This window comes from Ailuropoda melanoleuca, chromosome 20 (genome assembly GCF_002007445.2).
Source record: "Ailuropoda melanoleuca isolate Jingjing chromosome 20, ASM200744v2, whole genome shotgun sequence".
Taxonomy (NCBI): Eukaryota; Metazoa; Chordata; class Mammalia; order Carnivora; family Ursidae; genus Ailuropoda; species Ailuropoda melanoleuca.
This window is the reverse complement of record NC_048237.1, coordinates 27,744,143-27,757,463: the sequence shown is the minus strand read 5'-3', so window position 1 is coordinate 27,757,463 and position 13,321 is coordinate 27,744,143. Positions and strand designations below refer to the sequence as shown.

At 37.9% G+C, this 13,321-nt stretch overlaps 1 non-coding gene across 1 annotated transcript; it reads left to right on the top strand.

The window, feature by feature from the left end:
• The first annotated feature begins 11,151 nt into the window (after window positions 1-11,151).
• LOC117797344 lies at window positions 11,152-11,230 on the top strand. Its single transcript, XR_004622273.1, has one exon. It is a non-coding gene; the product is annotated as a small nucleolar RNA U2-19 (small nucleolar RNA).
• The last annotated feature ends 2,091 nt before the right edge of the window (window positions 11,231-13,321 follow it).

The following is a 13,321-nucleotide window of genomic DNA, read 5'->3' as shown; positions in this document are numbered from 1 at the left end:
CAGAGACAGAGACAGCCAGCGAGAGAGGGAACACAAGCAGGGGGAGTGGGAGAGGAAGAAGCAGGCTCATAGTGGAGGAGCCTGATGTGGGGCTCGATCCCATAACACTGGGATCACGCCCTGAGCCGAAGACAGACGCTTAACGGCTGTGCCACCCAGGCGCCCCCCAATATTGAATCTTATAATCAATAAACATGATTCATTTACTTAAATTGGGCCACAGTATTGCAGGGTTCCAGGGTTATCTTTCTCACCCCAAGATCCACTTAGATCTTTTCTCCTTTATGCTACCTGTCTTGTTCCTGAGCTTAATGAGAATGCTTTCAATGTATCAAATTAAGAATAATGTTAGCTGCTGTATTTGGCAGGTAACCTTTATCTGGTTAGAATGGCCCTTTTTATTCGTTTATTAAGAAGCTTTTTCAAAAAATTATAAGTGTGTTGAATTTAATCAAACATATTTTGTTTTTAATGTTAAACTAATGCTAGATTTGAGATATATCCATCCTGGTAATGAGGCAGTATCTCCGTTGCATACCGTCAGATTCCATTTTCTAACTGAACTTATTTAGGATTTCAGTAAGGTCATGACAAATCCTCTTCTATCTTAGGTTATACTGATATCAGGGCTATATTCATTTTATTTTTAAAAAGTTAGGGAGTTCTTCTTCTCTTTTGATTCACTTATATAATTTGTATACTACTGGAATTGTAAGGTCCTTGACTGATAGAACTCTGGGTCTGAAGTTTGCTTTACACGAAGATTTTAAGATACTGATAATTAATATTGTGGCTACAGAACTACTATTCAGAGATTCAATTTCTTCTTGAGATAGGAAGAACTTCTGCAGGTAGTCATATTTTCTAAAACTATGAATTTTAATCTAATTTTCAAAAATTTTAGCATAAATCTATCTTTTTAATTTTGGAAGCATTTCTAAGCCCCCTTTTCCTTTTCATTATTGTTTATTTGTTCATTCTCTTTTTTCTTGACCAACCTTGCTAGAAAAAGTTTGTGCTTCTAGTATTCTTTTATGTTAGCCTTGTATAATTTTGTTTACTATGTCATTTTCTTCTCTTATTCTGTTTCCTTCCTACTGTTTTGTTCATTCTGCTGTTTCTTTTCTAACTTCTTAAGTTTCATGCTTTCAGCACTAATTTCTAGCCTTTCTTCATTTCCAATAGAAGCATTTAAGACAGTAAATTCTCCTCTAAGCTCTGTTTGCAGTAGTTTTTCAGTTATAGAATTTCCATTTAGTTCTGTGTTTCTAGTTTCCATTTTTCCACTGAGATTCCCATCTGTTCACTCACACATTTAAAGGAAAACTCCATCTTTTTCTTTAAATCCTTGAACATGTTTATAATAACTGTTTTATTTATTTTTTTAAAAAAGATTTTATTTATTTGACAGAGAGAGAGACAGCCAGCGAGAGGGAACACAGACAGGGGGAGTGGGAGAGGAAGAAGCAGGCTCCCAGAGGAGGAGCCTGATGTGGGGCTCGATCCCAGGACTCTGGGATCACGCCCTGAGCTGAAGACAGACGCTTAAAGACTGAGCCACCCAGGAGCCCCTATAATAACTGTTTCNCTCAGGAAGAAGCAGGCTCCCAGAGGAGGAGCCTGATGTGGGGCTCGATCCCAGGACTCTGGGATCACGCCCTGAGCTGAAGATAGACGCTTAAAGACTGAGCCACCCAGGAGCCCCTATAATAACTGTTTCAAAGTCCACTTCTATTTAATCCAACATCCATGATCATCTTTGTTTCTACTATTTTGTCTCTTGATTAATGGTCACATTTCCCCATTTCTTGAGTTGCTTGCCTAGTAATTTCCAACTTGTGTAGAACAATTTTGGCTGCTACACCGTGGGGAACTGTATTATACTGTCTTTACTTAAAGAGTGTTGAGTTTTGTTCTGGCAGGCTGTGGATTACAGTGATTCACCTTGATCCTATTCTGGTTTTGTCTATAGTCCAGGGCCATCGCCCAAGGCACTAGGTAAGATCTCTCTAGTGTGAATGGATTGAAATTCCACAATCTTCCAGCACCAGCATTTGTGTTAAGTTTTCAGTCACTACTGGTAGGCGGGCCTCACATGGTCTCGCTTGGTGTATGTGCAGCCAAACACTTAGCCATACTCTTGAAGATAACCTTCTCCCAGACCATCGAGACTCCCTCCTTCACAGCTCAACCATATGGGGTATACTGACCCACAAACTGCAGCCATCTCAGCAGCTCAAACTCTGCTCTCTGCCTCTTTCACCCAGCAATACTGCTGCTCTGCAGGTGGGCTCATCTCCCCACACCACACACCAGAAAGTGCCCCATTCAGAAGAGCGAGGCAAACATAAAGGTCGCCTTACGCATTTCCTTTATCTTAAGATCATTTCCCCATACTATCATCCACTGCCTGAAAACAGTTGTTTCATATATTTTTGCTACTTTTATGGTTGTTGATGGCATGAGGTCAAGCCCAACATCCTCCATCCTGTCTAGAAGCAGCAATCTGCATCATTTTTTAATATGCAATATTTTTATCTTTCAGTTTAAAGATCTTCAAATTTCCATTATTTTCTGATTCATGAGTATGTTTCCTACTCTCCGAACATATGAATTTTTTATATTACTTTTTCAATACTGATTTTTTATTTTATCCCATTGTGATCAAAGAATGCAATATGTATGACACTATTCCTTTGAAATTTGTTCAGACTTCCTTATAGCCCAATACATAGTCACAAATAGATATTTTTTTAAACTATAGAACATTGGTGTGTGTTTTTTTTTAAGATTTTATTTATTTATCTGAGATAGAGAGAGTGAGCATACACACAGGAGGGGATAGGGGCAGAGGGAGAGGAAACAGACTCCCTACTGAGCAGGGACCCCAATGCAGGGCTTGATCCCAGGACCCTGGGATCATGACCCGAGCTGAAGGCAGCCACTTAACCAACTGAGCCACCCAGGCGCCCCTATATGGTCACAAATATTATCAAAAGTATTCCACTTGAAAGAATATATATTCTGCAGTTTTTGGGTGGAATGTTCTATATGTGTCCATTGAAACAAACATATTAATTTATTTTGTTCAAATTTTCTATAATCTTGTCAATTTTGCTTTTTTGTATGCTTGATGTATCACTGAGAAATAGGTGTTGAAATCTCTCATTATGACTGTGGGATTTGTCTCTAACTCCTTGTTGTTCCTGGTGATTTGATCCTTTTATCATATCTAGTGACCCTCTTTAGTAATTCCTTGTGCTTTAAAATCTTACATTTTCTGGCATTAATAGAATTACACTAGCTAGGGGCCCCTGGGTGGCACAGCGGTTAAGCATCTGCCTTCGGCTCAGGGCGTGATTCCGGCGTTATGGGATCGAGCCCCACATCAGGCTCCTCTGCTGTGAGCCTGCTTCTTCCTCTCCCGCTCCCCCTGCTTGTGTTCCCTCTCTCGCTGGCTGTCTCTATCTCTGTCGAATAAATAAATAAAATCTTTAAAAAAAAAAAAAAGAATTACACTAGCTTTATTTTGCTTAGTATTTACCTGATATATATTTCCACTCCTTTATTTTCAATATTTCTATATTCTTATTTTTAGCTACAGCTTTTGTGAAGATTGAAAAACATTTGTAGACATTCAGTTCAAACCTGTTTCATCACTGTGAAACAGGTGTTCCCCAGCAACATTTGGCAATAATAGCTTGTGATAAAATATGCTTCTTCCTTCATAATAGTTTTCTCCTTTTTTTGTTCCATTTTGGAAATTGATACAACACAAGGAAGATTAGTAGCCAGAGGAAAGGAAGTTATTGAGTTATTAGAACTCACTGAAGAAAAATAAAATATAAGAAATGAAGAAAATTCAAGCTATGGGAATGATCTTCAGATGAAATCAGATCTTACGTGAGAGATAAAAGGATAAAAGAAAAGAAGTTATGGTTTTACCATCTACAAGAAGAGGAGAAAAAGAAAAAAAAAGAAAGAAAGAGGAGGCTTCAAACTGCAATTTAAAGCTGGAACCAGGGTAACACTCAAGACCTTGCCTAAAAGAGTCTGAAATGCCCAAGAATAGAGAAGTAAAAGACCACCAAAGTGGTATAAATATCATCCAAAATTTAAAAAGCAAGACTTAGGAATCAAGTTAGAAGCAAGATTTCGATGAGACCCTGTATCTGTGTGTAATCTATACCCTGAGATGTTTGTATTCTAAACGGCTTATTGTGTATGCTGTGTGCTGGTCAACTATGATTCAGGATTCTCCTTCCCAACTCTCTCTTCCTCCAGTGTTCCTTATTTAAATAAATGGCATCCACCCATTTCCTTAAGCCAGAAATCTGGAAGTCATCCTTGATTCATCTTTCCCTCACAATCAAATTCTACTGGATTCTGTCTCTTAAATATCTCTTGAATCAGTTCACTTTTTCCTCCCCTTCTTTGCCAACCCCATAATTCATTTCCTCCAATTGTCTCCTGTTTCCCCACATATATTACTTGTGCGCCGTCCTCTCTTCCATTCTGCACATAGTGCCTAGAATGATCTTTTAAAAATGCAAGTGATTATGTCACTTCCCTGCTTAAACATCTAAAATAAGAAACAAACAAAGAATTTCGATGGCTTTCCATTACTCTCAGAATACAGACAAAGCCCTTAATTAGGCCTCTGAGATCTGGATTTTATCTCTCTACACTATAGCCATGCTGACTTTCCTTTCAGTACCTCAAAATCAATCAGCGCTATTCCCTCTGCCTAAATCACTTTCCCTTATACTCTTTGCTTAGCCAACTCCATCTCATTTTTCTTGTTTTAGCTTTGATATCTCTAAAATCCATTCTGATCCCCAAAATACATTACCTAGTCCCCTGCTGAAAGCGCCCATAGCATCCTGTACTCCTTTTGCATAAACTCAGTGCATTCGTAAATACTTGTATAATGTTCTCCTTTGCTTTATTATCAGTTCCATGATGACTGGAACTGTCTTATCCTTCTTTGTAGCTCCAGTCCTTAGCTGGAATGACCCTAGCTTGTGAATGACCAACTCACTAAAAGGTTGAATGAATGAATAAATGATGATTGAGCAAAGAATTTGTGATAGGGCAGGGCAGTGTAAAGTACCCTCAGTCCTCAGGTCAAAATCTAAGGATAAATTCTCCCTGCAGAGGAGGATTAGCAATTAAAACAGGGAACATTATTTTCGAGGCACCATGAATGATTCTATTACTATTCTTTATTTTTCCTTTTGCTCAAGCTTTTGCCTGGGAGAACTAAGCTCACGAATTTGGTATACCCAAAACATACCAGTAAAATGGAGAAGGAAGATAATCTGTGTCTCCATTTTTTTGAGACGAGGAAATTGAGGTTCAGAGATCAAAATTACTGTTTACTGTCTCAAAGTAGTTTGGTGACCTGTGAATTATGATGCCATATTTTCTGTTTGACACTGAGCTATGGCCACTATTCCAAAATTGTTTTTATGATTAGATAAGGCCTATGATTAGATAGTCTGATACCAAAAAACTAATCATTCTGAATCCTAAAAATATTTCTAACTTAATGTCAGCATCATGCAGTAATACTTCCTTCCTGAGGTAATGATATTCTCAAAATAGAGATTGTGCCTCATATAAAATAGATCATAACTAGGGTGAACTAAATTATGAAAACAAAACCTTTTTATGCACCGTATTCCCAAGTTATCTGTGTCATGGAAGTGTGATTTGTAATTCTCTTTTCTTTGGCCACAGCTCTTCCAACATAGCTTCCCAACAGTGTCATAGATTTCCTTCTAAACATTATGTTCTAGCTGTGTGACTAACACTGACAAATTTGTCTGTAACAAGAGTCTTCCTTGACCAGCCTGTCACCACTTCCCCTAAATGCAGGGTGGTTCTAAGTGGTGATCTTACAGAGAAACTCCTCATTGCTGTCTGGGCGTTACCCCACAATCTAGCCAAATAACTATTAGAGTTCAGTAAACTCTTTGGGCTGAACAAGGCTGATTTCATTTTTGCTTCAATCACAGTCATCTATTTGTTGACACTCTCTGTCATCTTAAGGAAAAACTGACAGAATTTACTCAAAATATTTGTGCAATATAGCCTAGCTGTATGGCAACAGAAAGTAAATAGCTTAAAAAACAAAATTTTTAGTGGAAGAATCATAAGTATGTGACTAAGAAATGTCTCTATTCGAATTGTACTTCACATCCAGCCAATTACTTGAAAAAATACTCCAAGTATTTTTGAAACAGTCCTCTAACACTCAAAACTTTTAAATTGCTTGTGGAAATATCTTGTACAGCTTATTTTTTAATTTTTTTCATTCTCAACATAGCAAAATGCTATGAGAATTATTAGCAATTGAAGTTATATTTAAATTAAAGTCATCACTAAGTTTTACTTCTCAATCAGTAATTTTTATAGGGAATTTATATGTCTAATCACTTTAAAGGGAAAGATAAGAGGGATAAAAAGTAAGATACGATTAAAAGTTTAACAAATAATTGGAAAGGTAAGACTAACATACATGACACACTCATGCAGTGATGAACAAAACAATCTGTAATCAGGTGCTGGACTGTGTAAGAGCTAGTCAGTGAGGATGTAGAAAGACAAGTTAAAACAGTGTTTCTGAGGACGTAAATCGGTAAAACCTCTTTTTTTTTTTAAGAAATTGAGAATACTTACTAAATTCTTTATCTGAGTTTTCTTTTCTAAAATGCTAATATAAAATCTGGATGTCAGCTTTACAACCAGTTTTAATTTTCATTTTTAATTCTTTTCATGGAAACTTTTAAACATACACAAAAATAGGAAGACGCGTCTTCATGTTCAGATCACCAAGCCACACTAATAGTTTTATTTTCTTGGGATGCTCTCCATAAAGATATTCACAAGATATTTCTCATACCTTTCAGAATTTAACTCCAAGCACCTTACAAAGGCCTTCCATGACCATTCTATTTAAAACCGTGCTCCCGAAACTCCCTCTGCCTCTTCCCTTTCTTTTTCGTCACCATAATATTTATCACCTTCTAACATATTATACTTTAAAAATATATTTTATTTCTTATCTGTTTGTAATCCAATAAATTACATTAAGGCAAGGATTATCAAATGCTTTCTTCATTGGTATATCCCAGTATCCAGAACAAGGCCTAGTGCATAGAAGGGCTTAATAAATGGTCAGTGAGGGACATCTGGGTGACTCAGTTGGTTAAGTGTCTGCCTTGGGCTCAGGTCATGATTTTAGGGTCCTGGGATCGAGCCCCACACTGGGCTTCCTGCTCAGCAGGGAGTCTGCTTCTCCCTCTGCCCCTCTCCCCAAGTCATGCTCACTTGCCTCTCTCTCTCAAATAAATAAATAAAATCTTTCAAGAAAATAGTCAATGAATGAATTAATATGTATTGATATGGGGGAAATGTCCATGATACATTAAGCTTAAAAAAAAAAACCATAAAAACTGCAACACAGTTTGGATAATCTACCATACTAGGGGGGAAAAGGTGGACTTGACAGAGGTAGGAGCACCCACCAAATATTCTGCACTCCACATCCCACATGTCCACAGCTCACTAGTGGTAGGACAGGGCTATGATTACTAGTTCTGACTAGTGAATTGTAAGTGGAAATGGAATGTGTCAATTATGGGCTGAGGCAGTAAAAACAAATCCACGTGTGATTTGATAGTCTCTTTTCATTGCTGTGCTAAGAGCGCCAAGTATTGCAGTGTGACCGCGACATGGCAGCACCTCTATTACCATGGGCCCATGAGTGACTGCATGGAGAAAATGCCCCGTCAATCTGTGTAAGATATTCAGCATTAGCAAGAAATAAATTTTTGTTACGTTCAGCCACTGAGATTCGGGTGGGCTGTTTGCTATTGCGATATCATCTAGTCTATCTTGACTAACACATGCACACCGATTTACAGCAGTTATCAAGCACGTACTCTACACTGGCAACCCTGCTGGACGCTTCTTATCGAGCCCTTGTGAAACCTTACGAACCAGCACTATTACTCTGAAATGAGGAAACTGAGGCAATGTAAGGACCAGTAACTCATCCAGTGTGGCCAGATAAATGGAGAAGCTGGAAATGGAAACCAGGCAGTCTGGATTAATACCTACCAAAGTGTTAGTAATTATTCCTGAAGGCAAAATTATGGGGACTGATCACTCTTCGCTCTGTGTTTCCGTAATGTTACAGATTTTAAAATAATCATTCATTACCTTTGTAGTAAGCAACACATAAATAAATACATAGACTATACGTTAGATACTTAAAGACTGAATTCAGAGATGGAAGTCAAGTGACACTGGAGAATGGTATAACCAAGGAATGCCTAAAAATGACTCTGCCCCCCAGAGCCATACCTGGTTTTATAGGTGAATTCCAGCAAATAAGGTGAATCATATATTTCACAGTAAAATTGGTTTAGATTTGGGGTGGGGGCGGGGTGGGGGGAAATACCTTTGTACATTTTAACTTTCAGCATGGAAGGAATTAATAAAATGGACACGCCCACAGAAGGATGAACATTATAGCTCTGGGAATGTTTTTCAGGTTTTCCAGTACTTAATAGCACTCTTTAAAAGAAAAGTAATAATAAACAATTCCTTATAGCTAAAAATGGCCTTATTAAATGTACATCTTAAATGTTCTATTCAATCATATATATATATATATACATATATATATATATATATATATATGGCATAATACTTAATAATCAAGTGTACATGTACCTTTTCTGGCTGCCTGGGATCTGAATGTGGAAATTCAACAATGTATAACTCTTGACAGGAGGAAACTAAAAGACCAAAATACTGGTTGCCCCAGACTCTGGGCAGCTAGCTGTTCTGGACTGCCTAGACCCTCTTGGCCTCTCTCATTTTATAAGCCTGATTGGTTCTCCAGCCTTCTCATTGATTTTGTAAACTAATGATCGATCCTTTCACAGTTGGTTTCTTTTACTTGGAAGCAAGAACCTGACTACCAAGCAGTAGCTACAGGCAAGTATATAATGTGAACACATAATATCTAAGTGAAAATGAGCCATCTTTGAAGGTCTAAACAACAAGACATATGTTGTTATCCATAACACGATAGTAAATGCCATAAATGCAATGCAATTAGGTTAGAGATATTTTCCATACCACCACATCTCTCATAGGTTTGATCCTTTGCTTCCTTTCTAGGAATTTCTCTCATATCTGAGAATTCCCTAACTCTACACATAAATCTCACTTTGCTTAACCAACAGTCATCTTTCATTTATAACATCACACTTTCAAAAAAGTGTCATTATGTTACATGATCTATGCAATAGTAAAAATGCTATAAATTTGTAGTGTAACATCACAAAAAACAAATTACTGAACCATTTTATTAGGTTAAGTTCAAAAGTCTATAAAACATAACATAGCTTCACCAATAAGAAAATGAAATTACCTGAGTTTCACTTGCCTTATGGAAATAATAATGCCCATCTTATCTCCTAGTATTAATATAAGGATCAAATGAAATAGTTTATGAACATGTTTAAGGTAGGTACCATATTTCATCAAATCCTAAGATACATCCACTGTAAGGCACACTATTAGTTTAGGTACCACAAAAAAAAAGAAATGAGATGGCCAATTAAAAACTATAACATACACTTTCTAATCACTTGGAAACTCAATTTCATACCTAGCAAAACAGCCATTTATACTTAATTAGACATAGATTGTTACATAAAATTCTTGTGCAAACATTACAAGGAAAATATGAATGAAATAAATTGGTTAAGGTATTCTTAAAACTCTTGAGTCCAACATTGCCGAATCATTTCTCAACTCAATCATTGATAGCCATGTTTTCCCACATAATAGCATTATCTGTGCCATCAAAAACACTGTTGATGCAGAATTTCTTATAAGAATCCACAAAATGTTTTTCTGGTTTAAGATCGCAACATAAGACAATCCTGAACTCACCTCCTTTCACAGACACACTGAATGTTCAGCTATGTACAGAATAATTCCCTCTGAAATAAATCCAGAAACTAGCTGATTGGCTCTTATACATCAGGAAAACAAGAAAAAACCTACACTGACATGAGTAGGAAAGCCTCACACACAATCTCACCATAAACCTCAACCCTGGCACAGTGACACACAATTGGGAGGGAACTCACAACTCCCAGCTTCTCTCTGACGAGTGAAGGGTTTGAACCCCACGGTTGGTACCACAACTCTTAAGACTGCCACCTGAGAAATGGACTCCCAAACCATCTACCTTTGAAAGCCAATGGGACTTGCTTGCACCTACAAGATCACAGTCTATAGTGACCTAATAGCTCTTAAAAGATATCTGTGGACTCACCATGGCTTACCTCCAGGGCCCAGCTCAGAGGCAGCAGACTCAAACAAGCCCAATCTTCCGGGAAAGAAGCTGTTTGCTTACCTTAAAGCTTTGGCTTGAGGGGCAGGCCAGTTTAATACAGTCCAGAAACTGGAGGCAGGTGTATCTTCCTGTTCTCCCTCTGCCTCACTCCAGGTCGTCAGTATCTCCCAGAAAGGAGCTCATCCACATGTCTGATGCCCCAGTTTTTGTAGATGCTGCCCAGAGGAAGCCTCTAATGGGGCTTACATTTGCGGGTACCAAAGGACCGTAACAAACAGAGAAACAGTTCTTAACCAGGTATCCCTCCATGGCACAGCACAGAGACAGCAGATAAAACATGTACACTTTTTCTGAAAGAGTCCTATTAGCTTATCTTAATAGCTGTGGCCTGAGGGACAGGCTTCTACTTTAATACCCATCTAGGGGCAAATTGCCATCCTCTCCAGAAACCAGGAAGGCCAGCAGGCACCATTTTTGTGCTTTCCCTTTGCCCCACTCCAGATTGCCAGTGTCTATGAGAAAGGAGCTTATGTACATGTCTTCCACCTTGGTTTTCGTGGCTACCACACAGAGAACACATCTCTTGATAACCTGGCACTGGTGGCCAGTGGGGCTTGCGTTCATGGGTGCAATGGGATGGTAACAAACAAACAGTCCTTAACTGCCTATCTCCCCAGGGCTTGATGTGCAGAGGCAGCAGACAGAAAAATACATCTCCCAGTCTGCCTCTGAAGGAAGTATATTTACATGCTTTAAAGGAAGTGGATCAATGATAAAAATACCCAAATCTGAGCATCAGAGGCCTTCCAGTCTACCTGATGCATGATCTTTGTAGTTCTGAGAAGAAAAATAAATTTAAAACAATAAGGATTTATGCCTAGAGTTAGGAATGTGTGTGTGGGTGGGGGGGCGTGCACATAAGCACGCATGTGTGTGTATGTTTATAAAGGTGACCATGGATAACTGAGAACTTCTTGATGGATGAATGAAATATGGCAGGGGGTGATGTCTGTGTATGAAAGACTAAAGAGTTCTGATCAATGGTTAAAAGGTTTTACTACAGACTTTTATTTATTTATTTTTTAAAAAGATTTTATTTATTTATGTGACAGAGAGACAGCCAGCGAGAGAGGGAACACAGCAGGGAGAGTGGGAGAGGAAGAAGCAGGCTCCCAGCAGAGGAGCCCGATGTGGGGCTCGATCCCAGGACGCCGGGATCACGCCCTGAGCTGAAGGCAGACGCTTAACGACTGAGCCACCCAGGCGCCCCTACTACAGACTTTTATAACTGTAAGATCTCTACATTTGATCTGATATCAGAATGCAAAATTTTTAAAAGGAAAGGAAAAAAAAAAGAGATGTTCCTTGAGGGTCTGGCTTCTAATTAGCCTGCATTTACTGCTGACTGGAATCCTCCCCTTTGGGACACTGACAGATATGATACTGGCACACCCTTAACTACTGGGAGTCACTAAGAACATAAAAGGTCACTTGGACAATCACACAGCTTTGAGAGAAAACCATGAGGAGCTCAATACTGAATTATAAGCTTCATCACCTAAATGAGACTGCTCCTTCAAGAATGAGAAAGGTGGTTGTTTTATCTAAAGCAAATCAACAGAGTCAAGAAAACTGAATGGAGTAACATGTTCCAAACAAAACAATAAGATAAAACCTCAGAAAAAGATCTTAATGAAATAGAGATAAGTGATTTACCTGACAAAAAGTTCAAAAAAATGGTCATAAAGATGCTTGCTAAGGTCAGGAAAACAATGCATGAACAAAGTGAGAATTTCATCAAAGAGACAGAAAATAAAAGAAAATACCAAACAGAAATCACAGAGCTGAAGAATTCAATAATCGAACTGAAAAACTCAATAGAAGTTTTTAACAGCAGATGAAGTGGAAGAAAAATCAGCAAACTCTAAGACAGGGCATTAGAATTCAGCCAATAAGAGGAGCAAAAAGAAAAAAAAATGAAAAAGAATAAAGATAGCTTAAGACAAACTATAATTAAGTTATCAAAAGTTAAAGACAAGGAGAGAATACAAACAGCAAGAGAAAGACAACTTGTCATGTGTAAGGAACTCCCTATAAAACTATCAACAAGGGGTGCCTGGGTGGTACAGTCAGTTAAGTGTCTGACTCTTGGTTTCAGTTCAGGTCACAATCTCAGGGTTGTGAAATCAAGCCCTGCATCAGGCTCTGCACTCAGTGTGGACTCTGCTTGAGATTCTCTCTCGCTCTCTCTCTACCCCTCTCCCTCATGCTCTCTCTCTTTCTCAAATAAATCAATCAATCTTAAAAGAAGAGTATCAAAATTTTTCAACAAAAACCTTATGGGTCAGAAAGGAGTATCATAATATATTCTGTCTCTCTCAATAAATAAATAAATAATCTTAAAAAAAAAAAAGGGGGCGGGGGGTTTTCCAGACAAGCAAAAGCTGGAGTTTAGCACCACTACACTGGACTTACAAGAAATGTTAAAGGAATTTGTTTAAGCTGAAATGAAAGGAGGCTAATTAGTAATGGGAAAACATGTGACAGTATAAATTTCACAGGTAAAGGTAAATATATAGTTAAACTCAGAATAATCTAATGTTGCAATGGTGGTAGGTTAATCACTTATAATCTAGTATGAAGTTTAAAAGACAAAAGTAGTAAAAATAATTTGTTAATGGATGCACAGATTAAAAAGATGTAAACTGTTTAATCAAAAACATAAAATGGGGGCAGTAAAATTGCAGAGCTTTAGAATGAGTCTGGACTTAAGTTGTTAAAACTTAAAATAGACTGTTACAAAAGTAAGATGTTTTATGTAAGCCTTATTGTAACCACAAGGCAAAACCTATACTAGATACACAAAAGATAAAGATATAGGAATCTAAGTATACCTCTACAGAAAATTATCCAATCAAAAAGGAAGAGAGCAAA